Below are 18,812 nucleotides of genomic sequence, written 5' to 3'. Positions count from 1 at the left end.
GTCATGGAAACAGCAGGTGTTTATAATGAAGTACACTCAGTGTATGTCACAAGTAAAAGCCTTGTGTTGCGAGTTGATATACTTCCACGTACGGAAGGTTAAAACCACCCTCAGACTTAGGAAGATGTAAAACTTTCCTTTTCATTTTCTGAGTTGTATTTGCCCATATAAAGTCATACGACCGAGCACACATTTTTAAATAATGTCTTCGGTGGGGGAATTGGTATTACTAAGAATAAATATAAAAACTTTGGGAGCCATGCCATTCTGAAGAGGTTTATTCTACCTGTAAGATGTATGGAAGATTGCTTCATTTAATTAGATCTGCTTTCATATTGTTAAGTAACTGGATAATGTTATCGTTATACACTGAGTGTACAACATATAAGAACAACTTCCTAATATTGAGTTGCACCCTCTTTTGCCCTCAGAACAGTCTCAATTCATCGGGGCATGGACTCTACGAGGTATTGAAAGCATCCCAAAGGGATGCTGACCCATGTTGACTCCAATGCCTCCCACAGTTGTGTCAAGTTGGAAACTGTTGAGCATTGTTAGGTTCTTAGTTTTCCAAGTAAATAACTCACGGACACTAGAGAAGCTTTAACCAAGTTTAATTCTTCCCAAAGGTTCTGTACAGCTGTAATTCAGACAGCAAAACATTTCTCACCATCACAGTTATATACATCCTACTTAACACACTCCTCCTTCTCTCCAATCCTTACATATTATGGTTCTACAGGAAGAGAGTAAAGAGGGTAACAGGATACCAAACCTTTATTACCCTCTTAAGAGAATCTGTCCTCACCTTCTGACCTCAACCCCTCCTTCATCTAATCCACAGATGTTGATCTGTCTCCCCTGTATCAACACGTTGCTCTCCTCTTGTCACCCAACACATTCCACAGCTATCTGTCTTTCTACAGAGACCCAGTCTCTTTCACTCCTTAATATACTATGCGTCTGATCTATCACGTCTTTGATATCTCAATGTTCAAAATGTTGAATCCAACAGCATGAACAACCCAGCAGCGTTGCAGTTCTTGACACACTCAAACCAGAGCTCCTGGCACCTACTACCATACCCTGTCCAAAGGCACATTCACGCTTTGAATGGCACACATACACAATCCATGTCTCATTTGTCTCAAGGCTTAAAAATCCATGTCTCCTCCCCTTTATCTACACTGATTGAAGTAGATTTAACAAGTGACATCAATAAGGGATCATAGCTTTCACCTGGATTCACCTGGTCAGTCTGTGTCATTGAAAGAGCTGGTGTTCCCAATGTTTTGTACACTCAGTGTACATCATATATAATACTTATGTACTGTATGTTGCATGACATATACAATGTTTGCACTATCTGATGTTGTTGTCTGACTGAGTGTCTCAAGATCTACAGCTGGATGGACGACCTGGTGGCTGCTTACCCTAACCTTGTCCCCAAGGTACAGATTGGAACTTCCTATGAGGGCAGGCCCATATATGCGCTCAAGATACAGAAACATTAGACCTATTACAACAATTGTACCGGTTAGTGTACGTACAGTACATGTGTGTTTTTGTCAATATATGGGTTTCGTGTCTACGCCCGTGTGCATACTTTTCTATTTATCAGTTTGTTTCCACGTTTGTTTATCAGTTTGTTTCCACGTTTGTTTATCAGTTTGTTTTCACCAGTGCTGAACTACAACAAAGAAAAGCCATGTGTTATTATATTATGGGTAGTGTTGGATAGTGATAATAACACTTGTCCTCTCTCTGTTCCAGTTCAGCACTGGTGGAAACAAACGTCCCGCCATCTGGGTTGACTCTGGGATCCACTCCAGAGAGTGGGTGTCTCAGGCCACTGGAGTGTGGACAGCCAACAAGGTGAGAACACTTCAGACTTCTATTGTATTCTAATTGAAAAAAATAACATTGAACATACGATCTAATCCATTCAACAAAGAAAATGTGGCACTGATGCCTCCCCTACCTCTCTCCTGAATGCCATGGACATCTGCCTGCTGATTCTGACCAACCCTGATGGCTACGTCCACTCCCACACCAGTGTAGGTACCCACTACAGATATACCATTAAGTATTATAACGCAGTTACTGTATACTGTGGTGGGAGTTACAGAATGAAGTGTAAAGAGTGACCTTTAATCTGTGTCACCTCAGTGTGTCTCGTTGTGTCTCAGTGTAGATTGATATGAGGACAATCCTGATTGTGCTACCTGGCATACCAGTAAAAGGTTTACTGAGTTTGTCCCTTGTGTCCTCATGGTTCACAGGACCGTATGTGACGTAAGACTCACTCCAACAACCCGGGCTCCATGTACCGTGGTGTCAACCCCAACAGGGACTGGGATGCCGGTTTGGAGATTTTGACCACCAATACCTGTTAGCCATGTAAGGCTACAGTTCCATACCAGCATTGGTGGTGGGTGTCACAGGTTGACTATGGAATAGATTTTTTTCACAGCTCATAGTTTCCTGTCCCAAAGATGAAATTAGTCAAATGCATAGTCTTATGAGACAATGCTTTCTTTCCTAAGCATGACATACCTTGTTGTTGTACACATAATAACCTGTGTCCATCCATATGTGTGTGTGTGTGTGTGTGTCGTCGTCGTCCCTGGTGCCAATACCAACCCCTGCTCTGTCTCCTACCACGCCCATCTCCCCACTCTGAGATGGAGGTGAGGAATGTGGTGAACCTGGTGAAGAACCATAGCGACTTCCAGTCCTTCATCTCCATCCACGTCTACTCCCAGCTGCTCGTTGAAAAAGGGTTAATTATCAGGTGTCCTATTGAAATATTGAGTGCTTAGGTTTAGAGGGTCTACACCAGAAGTGAATGGTTACCTGTAGGAGGAAGCTATATGGTGGGTGCAATTAAGCTTGTGCTGAGTGTGCTGAGTGCTGAGTGCAGGGAAAACGATAACGTGTGGCAGGCACTGATAAGGGGAGAGAGCCGTAGATTAGTGATGAAGGGGGTTGAGGTCAGGTCACGTTAAAGGAGAATGAACAGTTTATTGCCCACATCACTTAATTTCCTGCCTAGCAACAGAGATGTAATGGTTAGAGAGAAGGAGCAGATTCCACCCCAAATTGGAGTATATATATCACCAGTGGTGGAACCATGTTTTTGTCGGTACAGCTGTTCGATCCTCTGGGATGAATAAACTTGGTTTAAGCTTTCATAGTGTCCGTCGAGTCCTTACTCTGATAATTAGAACCTAACAACTCTATGGGCAGGGCTGCAGTCCAGAAACTCAGCTCTCTCCATGGGATCAGATACAAGGTTGGTAGCATCTGCAAGACCATCTGTCAGTACTCCATATTTCAGAATTGTTATACTATATGTGGTATAAGTTTTTCAATTAAGTTGCTTTGTCATTAGATGCCACCCACCAGCTAGGACTGGAAAGTAGAGTACTGGAGTTCAATCCAATACCTTCAACTTAAACAAACTATTTGTAATAATAATCAATTACTAATATGTGATGTCTCCCTCCACCCAGACCAAGCAAGCATCGGCATCATTGATTGGTTATACAAGCTGGGCATGAAGTACTCCTTTGCCTTCGAGCTGAGGGACATTGGTTGCTGTGGTTTCATCCTGCCAGCCAATCAGATCATCCCTACAGCCTCTGAGACCTGGCTGGGTCTGAAGGACATCATGGTGTACGTCCGTGACCACCCCTATTAAATCCACCCCCTCCCACGTACACACTTAATTTCAAGGTCTGAACTCTGTTAAATAAGGAATTCTATGTCTGTAATAATTGTTTGTTCATTGACCTTTTATTGTGAATTTGATAGTAAGTGGTGAAAAATAGAGTAGACTGGTAGCTTAATCATCCAAACTGGTCTCAGAGATTTTGTATTATTCTGTATGTAAAACCAAGATACTCTATTTAGTATGATATATTACGTTTCATATGCTATGTATTCATATGTGGATGTCCATCATCCATTTTGTATGATATTTTACAAATTACAATTTTTATTATGTGTTACGAATCTGAAAAACATGTTACATGTTCCAAATTTGCAAAACGTACAATATGTTATGAAATTTCTTAACTTTTTTAAATGTATGATATGTTATTAATTCTAGCTAGGTGGCTAGGAGTCTAACGTTAGCTAGCTCACTAACATTAGCTAGGCTAGGGGTTAGGGTTAAGTTTAGGAGATAGGTTAAGGGTTAAGGTTAGGTTTAGGGGAAGGGTTGGATAAAAGGGTTAAGGTAAGGGGAAGCGTTAGTTAACATGCTAAAAGTAGCTCAAAAGTAGAAGTAGTTGAAAAGTTGCTATATCGCTAAAATGCTAAAGTTGTCCGTGATGAGTTTCAAACTCGCAAACTTTGGATTGCTAAACATTGGCGTTATACGCCCATCCGTCCACCCCAACCAACCATCCTACTTATTTTTGCCTTAAGTAGTCATCTTACCAAACGCAACATACAGTTGAAGTCGGAAGTTTACATACACCTTAGCCAAATACATTTAAACTCAGTTTTTCACATTTCCTGACATTTATTCCTAGTAAATATTCCGTCTTAGGTCAGTTAGGATCACCACTTTATTTTAAGAATGTGAAATGTCAGAATAATAGTAGAGAGAATGATTTATTTCAGCTTTTATTTCTTTCATCACATTCCCAGTGGGTCAGAAGTTTACATACACTCAATTAGTATTTGGTATGTTTTGCCTTTAAATTGTTTAACTTGGGACAAACGTTTCGGGTAGCCTTCCACAAGCTTCCCACAATAAGTTGGGTGAATTTTGGCCCATTCCTCCTGACAGAGCTGGTGTAACTGAGTCAGGTTTGTAGGCCTCCATGCTCGCACACGCTTTTTCAGTTCTGCCCACAAATGTTCTATGTGATTGAGGTCAGGGCTTTGTTATGGCCACTCCAATACCTTGACTTTGTTGTCCTTAAGTCATTTTCCCACAACTTTGGAAGTATGCTTGGGGTCATTGTCCATTTGGAAGACCCATTTGGAAGCTTTAACTTCCTGACTGATGTCTTGAGATGTTACTTCAATATATCCACAGAATTTTCCTGCCTCATGATGCCATCTATTTTGTGAAGTGCACCAGTCCCTCCTGCAGCAAATCACCCCCACAACGTGATGCTGCCACCCCCGTGCTTCACAGTTGGGATGGTGTTCTTCGGATTGCAAGCCTCCCCCTTTTTCCTCCAAACATAACGATGGTCATTATGGCCAAACAGTTCTATTTTTGTTTCATCAGATCAGAGGACATTTCTCCAGAAAGTAAGATCGTTGTCCCCATGTGCAGTTGCAAACCACAGTCTGGCTTTTTTTATGGCGGTTTTTGAGCAGTGGCTTCTTCTTTGCTGAGCGGCCTTTCAGGTTATGTCGTTATATGACTCGTTTTACTGTGGATATAGATACTTTTGTACCTGTTTCCTCCAGCATCTTCACAAGGTCCTTTGATGTTGTTCTGGGATTGATTTGCACTTTTCGCACCAAAGTACGATCATCTCTAGGAGACAGAACGTGTCTCCTTCCTGAGTGGTATGATGGCTGCGTGGTCCCATGGTGTTTATACTTGCATACTATTGTTTGTACAGATGAACGTTGTACCTTCAGGTGTTTGGAAATTGCTCCCAAAGATTAACCAGACTTGTGGGGGTCTACAATTTATTTTCTGATGTCTTGGCTGAATTCTTTTGATTTTCCCATGATGTCAAGCAAAGAGGCACAGAGTTTGAAGGTAGGCCTTGAAATACATCTACAGGTACACCTCCAATTGACTCAGAAGATGTTAGTCAGCCTATCAGAAGCTTCGAAAGCAATGACATCATTTTCTGGAATTTTCCAAGCTGTTTAAAGGCACAGTCAACTTAGTGTATGTAAACTTCTGACCCACTGCAATTGTGATACAGTGAATTATAAATGAAATAATCTGTCTGTAAACAATTATTGGAAAAATTACTTGTGTCATGCACAAAGTAGATGTCCTACCCGACTTGCCAAAACTATAGTTTGTTAACAAGAAATGTGTGGAGTGGTTGAAAACAAGTTTTAATGACTCCAACCTAAGTGTATGTAAACTTCCGACTTCAACTGTATCATACTAAATGGATATACATTTACTAGGTTACGTCTAGTCTATGAGACCAGGTTGAATCATCATGAAGGAAAAAAAGCTGCTGTGCTGGGTGCTGTCCATGGTGCTGAATATTACATTGGAACTGTAGGTGCTGTCCAAGGCAATGGATCAGTAGGCACACTAGATGGCAGTGCAATATAGGGAAAAAATTATATACTGCGTCTTCACTCATTCTACAGTTATAAGGGGAATCTAGAAAGTTGATTATAGAGAGGCATAGGTTAATTAAGTTAACTACAATTGTTTCAACACATTACATTTAGGGGATATGGACAATAGAGTTAAACTATTATACACCGCATGACCAAAAGTATGTGGACACCTGCTCGTCGAATATCTCATTCCAAAACCATGGGAATTAATATGGAGTTGGTCCCCCCCTTTGCTCCTATAACAGGATCACCATGTAAGCTCCTTCCCCCGAACAACTTGCAAAAGTTTTCATCAGAGGTACAACTACATTTTGTTAAAGGCCAAAGAAAAGTTATTGAGAAAAGTTAGCTATATAATAATACCTGACTGAATTGTAGACCCATAGGAATATACAGCACCAGTCATAACTGTAATGGTGCCGGAGTCATTGAAAGTCATTGAGCTCTTCAGTACAGGCCATTCTACTGCCAATGTTTTATCTATGGAGATTGCATGGTGGTGTGCTCAATTTTATACACCTGTCAGCGACGGGTGTCGCTGAAATAGCCGAATCCACTAATTTGAATGGGTGTCCTCATACTTTCATATATATATTGTATCATTGAAGGATCACCATGTATTTTACCAGGTGCACGGGAGAGTTTGGCACTCACAACTGCAGATATGGGATCTCTGGGTTTGGCCCCTGAAAGGTTGAATTTGACGGCTAAGAGTTTACCCTAGAACGGGATTATACAGTTGTGCCCTCTACGAGAGCGTTGTATACATATATGTGGCGCTCGTTTGAGGGTTGGTGTCAGGTTAAAAGAGATTCTACTTTTCAGAGCTCTTTGGTGGACATTTGATGTATTTGCAAGAGCTTCTTGAGCTTGGCCTTTCCTTTTACACACTGAAAGTTTATATGGCGTGTCATGTAGGGTTTGACGGCTCTACCCCAGGGTTTCATCCGCCGGTGGTTTGATTCCTGAAAAGCGTGCATTGGCTCAGACCAGTGTCTAAGCCTATGGCACCGACCTGGGATATGGCTTTGGTTCTGGACGCTCTGCGTGAGCCTCCATTTGAACCATTGGAGTCTGTGGACCTGAAGGTCCTTCCCTACAAGACTGCCCTGCTTATAGCCTTGGCGTCGGCTAAGCGCGTTAGGGATCTCCACGCACCCTTCCTGTTTGGAGACCGTACCTGACAACTCCAAAGTGATGTTACGTCCTCATGCAGCTTTTGCTCCCAAGGTTATGCCTATGTCTTACAGGCCCCTGGCTTTTGAGCCGTTCCCTTTCTCACCTCCTCAGTTTGCTTCCAGTGAACAAAATAATTGCATGGCCTGTGTCCGGTGCGCGCTTTACGCACGTATATGTATAGGAGTAAGGATATCCACATTTGTGACCAACTTTTTGTTTGTTTCGCTTTTTCAGCTCAGGGTAGGGAGTTTTCTAAGCAGAGTCTTTCTCATTGGATTGTGGAGGCATATGACAGCAAAGAGCAAAGGTCGCCTAGCGGTGTGTGTGCTCACTCCACTAGGGGTGTGGCGGCTTCTTGGGCATTGCTCAGGGGCATGGCGATAGGTGATATCTGTGCTGCAGCGAGTTGGGGTTCCAACATACATTTGTGAGGTTATATCGCTTGGATGTAACTGCTCCCAGTATGGCTCAGTGTCTTATGGCTGGGTCCAGGTGTAGGTCTTAGGCAGCGTGCAGGTTGTGCATTTATCCGGGTTACCACAATTCCCTGTCGGTTTAAGCCTTGGGCTGCTGCAGCGCATAAAGTGCTTATTATCAGGGTTACCACAGTGTCCTGTGGGTTTGAGCCTTGGGCTGCAGTGGCAGCACACAAGTACACATTTTCCAGGATACTGCACGTTTCCTGTGAGTTTGAGCCTCGGGCTGCCGTGGTTCATCAACTCTGGTTGATGGTATGCAGAGTGTGTGTGTGCTTTACCAAGTCACGACAGGCTTGTTGTTTTGGACTTGCGGTTCCTTGTACGAGTTCTGGCATTTCAGGCTGGCAAGGAAAGTATTGTTCTTGGAATCATGGGGTCTATGGACTTGGGCTGCAGTGGCAGTGTGTCAGCGCACATAGCCAAGTTGCAGCAGGTTCTGGTTCCCCAGAACATGTGTGTATAAAATGTGTGTGCTTGGGTTTCCATGGGCCTCCCAGTTTGGTCCCATCTGAGCTGGCTTGGGGCATGATTGTGTGTTCCCATAGTATGCTATACCGAGTGACCGACTAAGAGGGAACTAACAGTTATGAATATAACTGCTGTTCCCCGAAGGAGTGAATTGGTGAAGTGAAATGAAAAAAATGACTTGTTTTAAAAAATTCAACTCAAAAAAATTATGGAAAAGTGGTGCGTGCGTATGTATTCACCCCCTTTGCTATGAAGCCCCTAAATAAGATCTGGTGCAACCAATTACCTTCAGAAATCAAAAAATTTGTTAAATAAAGTCCACCTGTGTGCAATCTGTGTCACATGATCTGTCACATGATCTCAGAATATATCCACCTGTTCTGAAAGGCCCCAGAGTCTTCAACACCACTAAGCAAGGGGCACCACCAAGCAAGCGGCACCATGAAGACCAAGGAGCTCTCCAAACAGGTCAGGGCCAAAGTTGTGGAGAAGTACAGATCAGGGTTGGGCTATAAAAAAATATCCGAAACTTTGAACATCCCACGGAGCACCATTAAATCCATTATTAAAAAATGGAAAGAATATGGCACCACAACAAACCTGCCAAGAGAGGGCCGCCCACCAAAACCCACGGACCAGACAAGGAGGGCATTAATCAGAGAGGCAACAAAGAGACCAAAGATAACCCTGAAGGAGAGGCAAAGATTGGAGTATCTGTCCATAAGACCACTTTAGGCTGGGAAAGTCAGAATTGAAGGAATGATGGATGGCGCTAAATACAGGGAAATTCTTGAGGGAAACCTGTTTCAGTCTTCCAGAGATTTGAAACTGGGATGGAGGTTCACCTTCCAGCAGGACAATGACCCTAAGCATACTGATAAAGCAACGCTCGAGTGGTTTAAGGGGAAACATTTAAATGTCTTGAAATGGCCTAGTCAAAGCCCAGACCTCAATCCAATTGAGCATCTGTGGTATGACTTAAAGATTGCTGTACACCAGCAGAACTTCCAACACGAAGGAGCTGGAGCAGTTTTTCCTTGAAGAATGGGCAAAAATCCCAATGTTATAGAGACATATCCCAAGAGACTTGCTACTGTAATTGCTGCAAAAAGTATTTACTTTGGGGGGAGGGGGGGGGGGGGGGGTGAATAGTTATGCTCAAGTTTTCCGTTTTTTGTCTTATTTAATAAAAAATATTTTGTCATCTTCAAAGTGCTGTGTAAATCAAATGATACAAACCCCCCAAAAATCTATTTAATTCCAGGTTGTAAGGCAACAAAATAGAAAAAATGCCAAGGGGGGTAAATACTTTCGCAAGCCACTGTTTAACATATTTGGGCCCCGTGCTATCAGGGGATTTGGGGTTGCTGAAGAGCGGTACTGAATTGAGGAAATGGATGCGAGCGCCGGTATTATAACCAGGAAGGCGAGGCTTCCGAGGGTGGGCTCGGCATGGGTGTGATTTAATTTTCTTCAGGTGAATATGATTGGTCGTTGACTTCCCATAGCATGTTATGTCTCATTTCCTCCTTCAGGGAGCAGTAGTTATATTCATAACTGTACGTTATAGAAAGCAGGATAATTAAGTTGGCCAGCTAACCCTGACAAACAGTCAGCTATATCTCTTGATTTTCTGGTTCATTTAGTAAGCTGAATTTATAAGGGTTGCTGATTGTCGAGTCAATTATACCATGCCAACTCTGTAATTTATCTCAGAATAGTTAGGACAGCTAGCTGGCAAACTCATTGATCCTGCTTTCTGGAACAGCCCCTGGACACTGTACTTCAACAACAAAGACATTTACATAAACATCTTTTAAATAGCCAGCCAAGCTAGAGAAATGTATAACAGAATATTTGTTGTTATGTACTGTGTTCTTAGCCACTGGCCCTCACTTCAATCATCTGTTTTTGTACATTTATTAAAAAAATACCATACAAATGTAGGTAGCACAATTCAACTTAGCGAGACCCTAATTCAAAAAATGCAGGATTTTTTTTCCTTCCAGGATTGATATGCAGGATTCTTTAAAAAATTGGTGCGGCTGGCACATTGGTGCGGCTGGCTTCCGGGCTGGATGCGCGCTGTGTTAAGAAGCAGTGCGGCTTGGTTGGGTTGTGTTTTGGAGGACGCATGGCTTTCGACCTTCGTCTCTCCCGAGCCCGTACGGGAGTTGTAGCGATGAGACAAGATAGTAACTACTAACAATTGGATACCACGAAATTTGGGGAGAAAAGGGGGGTAAAATAAAAAATAAATAAAAAGAAACATTGCCTGTTAAAAAAAATGCAATTACAGTGCATTTGCAAAGTATTCAGACCCCTTGACTTTTTCCACATTTTGTTGGGTTACAGCCTTATTCTCATCAATCTACACACAATACCCCCTAATGACAAAGCAAAAACATGTTTTTTAGTTTTTTTGCAAATGTATTAAACATTTTAAACTGAAATATCACATTTACATAAGTATTCTGACCCTTTACTCAGTATTTTGTTGAAGCATCTTCGGCAGCGATTACAGCCTCGACTCTTCTTGGGTATGACACTACAAGCTTGGCATACCTGTATTTTTGGGGAGTTTCTCCGATTATTCTCTGCAGATCCTCTCAAGATCTGTCAGGTTAGATGGGGAGTATTGCTGCACAGCTATTTTCAGGTCTCTCCAGAGATGTTCGATCGGGTTCAAATCCGGGCTCTGGCTGGGCCAATCAAGGAAATTCAGGGACTTGTCCCGAAGCCACTCCTGCATTGTCTTAGCTGTGTGCTTAGGGTCAGTGTCCTGTTGGAAGGTGAACCTTGCCCCAGTCTGAGGTTCTGAGCGCTCTGGAGCAGGTTTTCATCAAGGATCTCTCTGTACTTTGCTCCGTTCATCTTTCCTACAATCCTGACTAGTCTCCCATTCCCTGCCGCTGAAAAACATCCCCACAGCATGATGCTGCCTCCACCATGCTTCACCGTTGGGATGGTGCCAGGTTTCTTCCAGACGAGACGCTTGGCATTCAGGCCAAAGACTTCAATCTTGGTTTAATCAGACCAGAGAATCTTGTTTCTCATGGTCAGAGTCCTTTAGGTACCCTTTGGCTAACTCCAAGCAGGCTGAGGAGTGGCTTCCGTCTGGCCACTCTACCATAAAGGCCTGATTAATGGAGAGCTGCAGAGATGGTTGTCCTTGTGGATGTTTCTCCCATCTCCACAGAGGAACTCTGGAGCTCTGTCAGAGTGACCATCAGGTGGAAAAAGTCAAGGGGTCTGAATACTTTCCGAAGGCACTGTATAAAAAAACAAGTAATGTTGCTGTGTGTGTGCAGGACACCACCATCACTTAGCAGGCTTGTGAAAATATTAAAACTAAATAAGGCACATAGGGTAATCTGTTAGGGAAGAGATTGAGCTAACACTACAATACATCAATTATGGATAAACAGCATGCATTGATTATTGAAGAATAAGGACAGGCAGACAGAGACTGAAAGACAGAGTGCTATTTGCTACTCTCTCGGTCGATAGATGTGAGTGTGATAAAATGTATCCTTTTCCCAACCCTTTGTTGTGCTTTGAGGCAGGGCTAATATTATGTTTATGTTAAAGTAGCCTATTCTGGCTTTAAAACTTTGATCAAAGCATCGTTTGGAAGTGAAAGATATCTTCTTTGAAAAGAGCGCACATCATTTCTGGCAAAAAAAGCATGAGCAAGTGGCTTTTCAAAACTCTTCACAGCACAATTGTATGTGTAAAGGTGGTTAACAACTCTTTTAAACACTAACATATCTTGATTACATAAATATTCAACCCCCAAGTCAATACATGTTAGAATCACCTTTGGCACCTATTACAGCTTTCTGAGGTAAGACTAAGAACTTTGCACACCTGGATTGTAGAACATTTGCACAGTATTCAGTTTTTTATTATTCAAGATCAAGTTGGTTGTTGATCATTGCTAGACAGTTATTTTCAAGTCTTGACATTATTTTCAAGACGATTTAAGTCAAAACTCTAACTAGGCCATTCAGGAAAATTCAAATTCATCTTTTGCCTGTGTATAGCTCTATTCCGTTTATTTTTATCCCCCCAAAAACTCCCTAGTCCTTTCCCATGACAAGCATACCCATAACACGATGCAGCCACCACCATGCTTGAAAATATGACGAGTGGTACTCAGTGATGTGTTATGTTGGATTTGCCCCAAACATAACACTTTGCATTCAGGAGATTTCTTTGCCAAGTTTTTTGTAGTTTTACTTTAGTGCTTTATTGAAAACAGGATGCATGTTTTGGAATATTTTTTATTCTGTACAGGCTTCCTTCTTTTCACTCTGTCATTTAGGTTAGTATTGTGGAGTAACTACAATGTTGTTGATCAACCCTCATGTAACGATCTTCGTTGGGAGAAAGAGAGGAGGACCAATGCGCAGCGTGGTAAGTGTTCATGATGAATATTTAATGGATCAAACTGAACACTGAAATACAAAACAATAAAGTGAACGGACGAAAACCGAAACAGTTCCGTGTGGAACACACAGAAAACAACCACCCACAAAACACAATAGAAAACAGGGTCCCTAAATATGGTTCCCAATCAGAGACAACGACTAACACCTGCCTTTGATTGAGAACCATATCAGGCCAAATGAAAAACCCAACATAGAAAAACAAACATAGATAACCCACCCAACTCACGCCCTGACCATACTAAAACAAAGAAATAACAAAAGAACTAAGGTCAGAACGTGACAGGGTCCCCCCTTCCCCCAAGGTGCGGACTCCGGCCGCAAAACCTGAACCTATAGGGGAGGGTCTGGGTGGGCATATGTCCGCGGTGGCGGCTCTGGCGCGGGACGTGGACCCCACTCCACCATAGTCTTAGTCCGCTTCAGTAGCGTCTTTAGAGCAGCGACCCTCGCTGCCGATCTTGGACTGGGAACCCTAATAAAGAGCCCCACTGGACTAAGGAGCGCCTCTGGACTGAGGGGCAGCTCCGGACTGGCGTGCGGCTCTGGCGGCTCCTGACTGGCGTGCGGCTCTGGCGGCTCCTGACTGGCGTGCGGCTCTGGCGGCTCCTGACTGGCGGGCGACTCTGGCGGCTCAGGACAGACGGGCGACTCTGGCGGCTCAGGACAGACGGGCGACTCTGGCGGCTCAGGACAGACGGGCGACTCTGGCGGCTCAGGACAGACGGGCGACTCTGGCGGCTCAGGACAGACGGGCGACTCTGGCGGCTCAGGACAGACGGGCGACTCTGGCGGCTCAGGACAGACGGGCGACTCTGGCGGCTCAGGACAGACGGGCGACTCTGGCGGCTCAGGACAGACGGGCGACTCTGGCGGCTCAGGACAGACGGGCGACTCTGGCGGCTCAGGACAGACGGGCGACTCTGGCGGCTCAGGACAGACGGGCGACTCTGGCGGCTCAGGACAGACGGGCGACTCTGGCGGCTCAGGACAGACGGGCGACTCTGGCGGCTCAGGACAGACGGGCGACTCTGGCGGCTCAGGACAGACGGGCGACTCTGGCGGCTCAGGACAGACGGGCGACTCTGGCGGCTCAGGACAGACGGGCGACTCTGGCGGCTCAGGACAGACGGGCGACTCTGGCGGCTCAGGACAGACGGGCGACTCTGGCGGCTCAGGACAGACGGGCGACTCTGGCGGCTCAGGACAGACGGGCGACTCTGGCGGCTCAGGACAGACGGGCGACTCTGGCGGCTCAGGACAGACGGGCGACTCTGGCGGCTCAGGACAGACGGGCGACTCTGGCGGCTCAGGACAGACGGGCGACTCTGGCGGCTCAGGACAGACGGGCGACTCTGGCGGCTCAGGACAGACGGGCGACTCTGGCGGCTCAGGACAGACGGGCGACTCTGGCGGCTCAGGACAGACGGGCGACTCTGGCGGCTCAGGACAGACGGGCGACTCTGGCGGCTCAGGACAGACGGGCGACTCTGGCGGCTCAGGACAGACGGGCGACTCTGGCGGCTCAGGACAGACGGGCGACTCTGGCGGCTCAGGACAGACGGGCGACTCTGGCGGCTCAGGACAGACGGGCGACTCTGGCGGCTCAGGACAGACGGGCGACTCTGGCGGCTCAGGACAGACGGGCGACTCTGGCGGCTCAGGACAGACGGGCGACTCTGGCGGCTCAGGACAGACGGGCGACTCTGGCGGCTCAGGACAGACGGGCGACTCTGGCGGCTCAGGACAGACGGGCGACTCTGGCGGCTCAGGACAGACGGGCGACTCTGGCGGCTCAGGACAGACGGGCGACTCTGGCGGCTCAGGACAGACGGGCGACTCTGGCGGCTCAGGACAGACGGGCGACTCTGGCGGCTGTGCTAACGTAATTGCAAAGGGGTTTTCTAATGATCAATTAGCCTTTTAAAACGATAAACTTGGATTAGCTAGCACAACGTGCCATTGGAACACAGGAGTGATGGTTGCTGATAATAGGCCTCTATACGCCTATGTAGATATTCCATTAAAAATCAGCCGTTTCCAGCTACAATAGTCATTTACAACATTAACAATGTCTACACTGTATTTCTGATCAATTTGATGATATTTTAATGGACAAAAAAAAATGTGTTTTTCTTTCAAAAACAAGGACATTTGTAAGTTAGCCCAAACCTTTGAACGGTAGTGTATATATACAGTATGTATTTATTTTTGTACACATATTTAACCCCTTTTTTTGGGTCGGCACACAATTACCTTCATACAGTATATCTAAAGAATGTTTATTTGTCCAAATCTAAAATACAATGGAGTGTCCACTATTTAATGTTAACTCAAAAATACAACTGGATATTCAACAAGAATGTTATGTGGTAAAAATAACATACCAAAAAATGTAACAACTAACTCATTAGGAATTTGGGGCACCACAGAAGAGGTTGTTTAAGAGTTACCATCTCCCAAATTAAACTCTATAAGATATACATCTATTACATCAATAAACAGTCATCTTATTAATCATTACCTCTTATCTTATCCTCATTCTGAACAGTCGTAACCTTCTTGGATCTGCAAAAACCCCAACCTTGCTCATGACTCATGATTCACACAACTTGGTTTAATTACTTATTTACTAGCTAACTAAATAATAACAGGATAACATACACACTTAATACATGAGACAAAGGTCCCTAGCGAACTTTTACAATATGGTGGCTTTCTACACAACGACATGGCGAGGGAGAGATAGAGAGGGAAAAAGACACTTATTGTCGATACATTTCAGAACTATTCTCACAGTAATCATATAGTTTGCACACGAACTACCGCCCGTTTGGAATAAATAATCATGAATGTATTTACGTGGGAATGCCTTTGTTCGCCGTTTACCTCCGTCGGAACCATCCCTCCTTAGGAAGTTTGTTGGCCTTTCAGAGGCAAGCTGTATGGCTCTGATTGTCCAAAAGGGGTCTCCCCTTTCCCGTCTTATACTGTTGTTCACTCTGGAAGATAACTAGCCAGCCGTGTCGACGGTTCCCATTGGTGATGAGCGTAGTAGAATAGTCTCACTTAGATTCGCTTTCCTAGATATTTGACTGAAGCCAGCTAATCAGCTGTCTCAGTGATGGTCTGAGAGGGGAGTTTGTTTTCCCCATCGTGTTGGTATTCAGGATTTGGACCACGATGGAAATGAGCTGCAGTTCGCCGTCTCTCTCGTCTAAAGGAAGGTGAGTTTATTTCTTCACCTTGTGTTGAGGTTAAAAGTTCCAGCCATTTCAAACGCGTAGCTCCCGCCTCATGTTTCTTGGTCTAATGTTAATCTCTATTGGCAATCCTTTTATGCACTTTAGCCGACGTTCCGCCAGTATGACACGCTCTCTGACCTCACTCGGGGCGGGGCTACTTACTTGTACAAAGTTATGTAAAACTTCTCATATGGCTCCTAAAATCACATTCCTATCTTAACAAAAATAATTTCAAAATTTCATATTTCACACACAACGTTGATGGAGACATCATACCTGTAGTGTAAATACTTTTCAAGTTACAGTGTTTTGTCCATACCATTTTTAATGACATCACAAAATAAAAAACAATATGACATTAGTTTTCTATAGCTCCCCACGGACCATTCCCCATGTTCTTATGTTAGAAATATTGTTCCAGTTTTCACTTTTTTGAACGTGTTAGAGTTTCGGCGGGAAACAGACTGTTAACAAAGGCCATTCCTTTCACCAATACTGGAGGGGAAAAGAAAACCCTCTTCTACTTACATTTATGACAGGGTGTGAGGTGTCAAAACCCCCAGACCATTTCTCCCCTCCCCTCTCCTGTGGGTGGGAGAAGGTCTGGTTACTGTCAGCCATTGCCAAGCTGATCTGATCCTACGTTATTTTTATTATTTTTCTCCATTAAGTAATCCAACAAAGTGTACACTGCCATTTTGTCTATTTCAAGTCTTCTCTAATTGATCGAGACAGGTGGTTGCCCACCCCAAAGTGCTGCATGTCATGATGACAGACAATTTCACTGTAAGGTGTACATCTGTTGTATTCAGCATGTGACAAATAAGATTTGATTTGATGGGTTCGTCTTGCATTCACTGGTTAATAGCAGCGTTACAGTCATGTGGGGAAATAACATGGATATAAAACAACAGTGCTTTACAAGATGCTCAGGTTGTCTGTTGCTGATATATTGGATTCCAGTTGTGAAAACCATCTTTATTACTTTTGAATCTCTAATCTTCAGAGCATTCACTACAAAGAGGAATCTACTAAACTCGGATATGCGCTCCTTTGAGAGCTTCCTTATTGAATTTGTTTATTTGTTTCTCCTCCAAACAACCGAAACTCAGCAAGTCTGAGGTAAAATGAATAACAACAGGGTGAGTCTGTGAATGCTGTTCTGTGTCTGTCAGTGTGTGTGATACTGTACATGTGATTGGTCATATATCCTCATTAAACTTGGGCGTGATTCAAAGGAGGGCACTTTCAGAATGTATAGAAAACTCTGCGTCAGCTCTATACCATGCAATGTAAACAACACTGACCTTATTCTGACACGCCACTAAATAGGGCAATGTTCCGAGCTGAATGATTGTGGAAAAATGAAAACTGTATTATACAAATATTTATTGAAATATTGACAATTCATACAGAAATATTAATTTGTATTATTTCCAGTGGTTTTCATCTGATCTAATGTGAACAGACAAAGCTGTGCTGTGTCAGCGGCCTTCCAACATTAGGGCTTGATTCAGTACTCAATTGAAGTTGAAATGATTTCAAATATGGATTGCATTTATATTGCAAGTGTATTTCTTGAAACAAGCATTATCAATACAAGCATTTAGAAGATTGATTTTGAGAGGTATTGGATAATTAATATTGCAACATGGGAAAATAATATTGGAAATATCAAAGTCTCTGACTCATTGCAGGCCTGGGGCCACTCTCTATTACTAATGTAATGATTAAGGATTGGGGCGGCAGGTAGCGTAGTGGTTAGAGCGTTGGGCCAGTAACCAAAAGGGTGCTGGATCAAAACCCCGAGCTGACAAGGTAAAAATCTGTCCTTGAACAAGGCAGTTAACCCACTGTTCCCTGGTAGGCTGTCATTATAAATACGAATTTGTTCTTATTAAGCAACATTGATAAAACAATCCCCAATCAGCATAGGAGATCAGATTGAAGTAATTGATACAACATTTATGTTGTTTCGATGATTGCCATGCCCTTTAGCTGGGAGCTAGACAACACAAGCCGCATCCCAAATCGCACCTTAATCCCTACATAGTGCACTACCTTATCACAGACTTGACTGTTCAGCTCATAACACCTCTTATTCAGATCATTGCAACCATAGAAATAGAATGGCATTCAACAGAGTGGCCGTGCATGAGTATACAAAAACAACAGAGCACTCACACATTGATAATCAGTCAGTATACACTTTATCTGAAGGCATTGCACAATTCCAAGAGTTCAGTGAGATTTTAAGGCAATGTCATAATATACAATATACCGGTGCATCTCCTTTGTAGAAAATGATCCATGCAAAACATGATGCATGCTATTATCTACTGTTAAACATGATGCATGCTATTGTCTACTGTAAAAACAGTAGGATAGTATTATTATCACAAGCGTTCAATTATAAATCACGAGTATCATAAGTAAACAAAGGTAATGTGTATTAGAATACATGGGCTTTCTGAGGCGTTCTGTTACAGTCAGTCAGCTAACACATTTTGGTTCCCAGAACGTTGTGGAAAAAGAAAAGGAGAACCTTCAGGGAACGTCATGGAACGTTCTGTTTCAGCTGGGCAGTCACTTGGCAAAGTGAAACGGACGCACATCACATCATTGTCTGTGGGAGGAGGCCGTGTATTCTTCATTTAAGCTGTTTTTTTATCCACAAGAAGTGTGTGGTTTGTTTGTTCGCC

The 18,812-nt window shown here is 43.7% G+C and overlaps 1 pseudogene; it reads left to right on the top strand.

The window, feature by feature from the left end:
* Positions 1-3: 3 nt before the first annotated feature.
* Positions 4-3,703, top strand: LOC120053309 (annotated as a pseudogene).
* Positions 3,704-18,812: the final 15,109 nt, after the last annotated feature.

Source organism: Salvelinus namaycush, chromosome 9 (assembly GCF_016432855.1).
Source record: "Salvelinus namaycush isolate Seneca chromosome 9, SaNama_1.0, whole genome shotgun sequence".
Lineage (NCBI taxonomy): Eukaryota > Metazoa > Chordata > Actinopteri > Salmoniformes > Salmonidae > Salvelinus > Salvelinus namaycush.
This window is presented reverse-complemented; position numbering and strand designations above follow the sequence as displayed.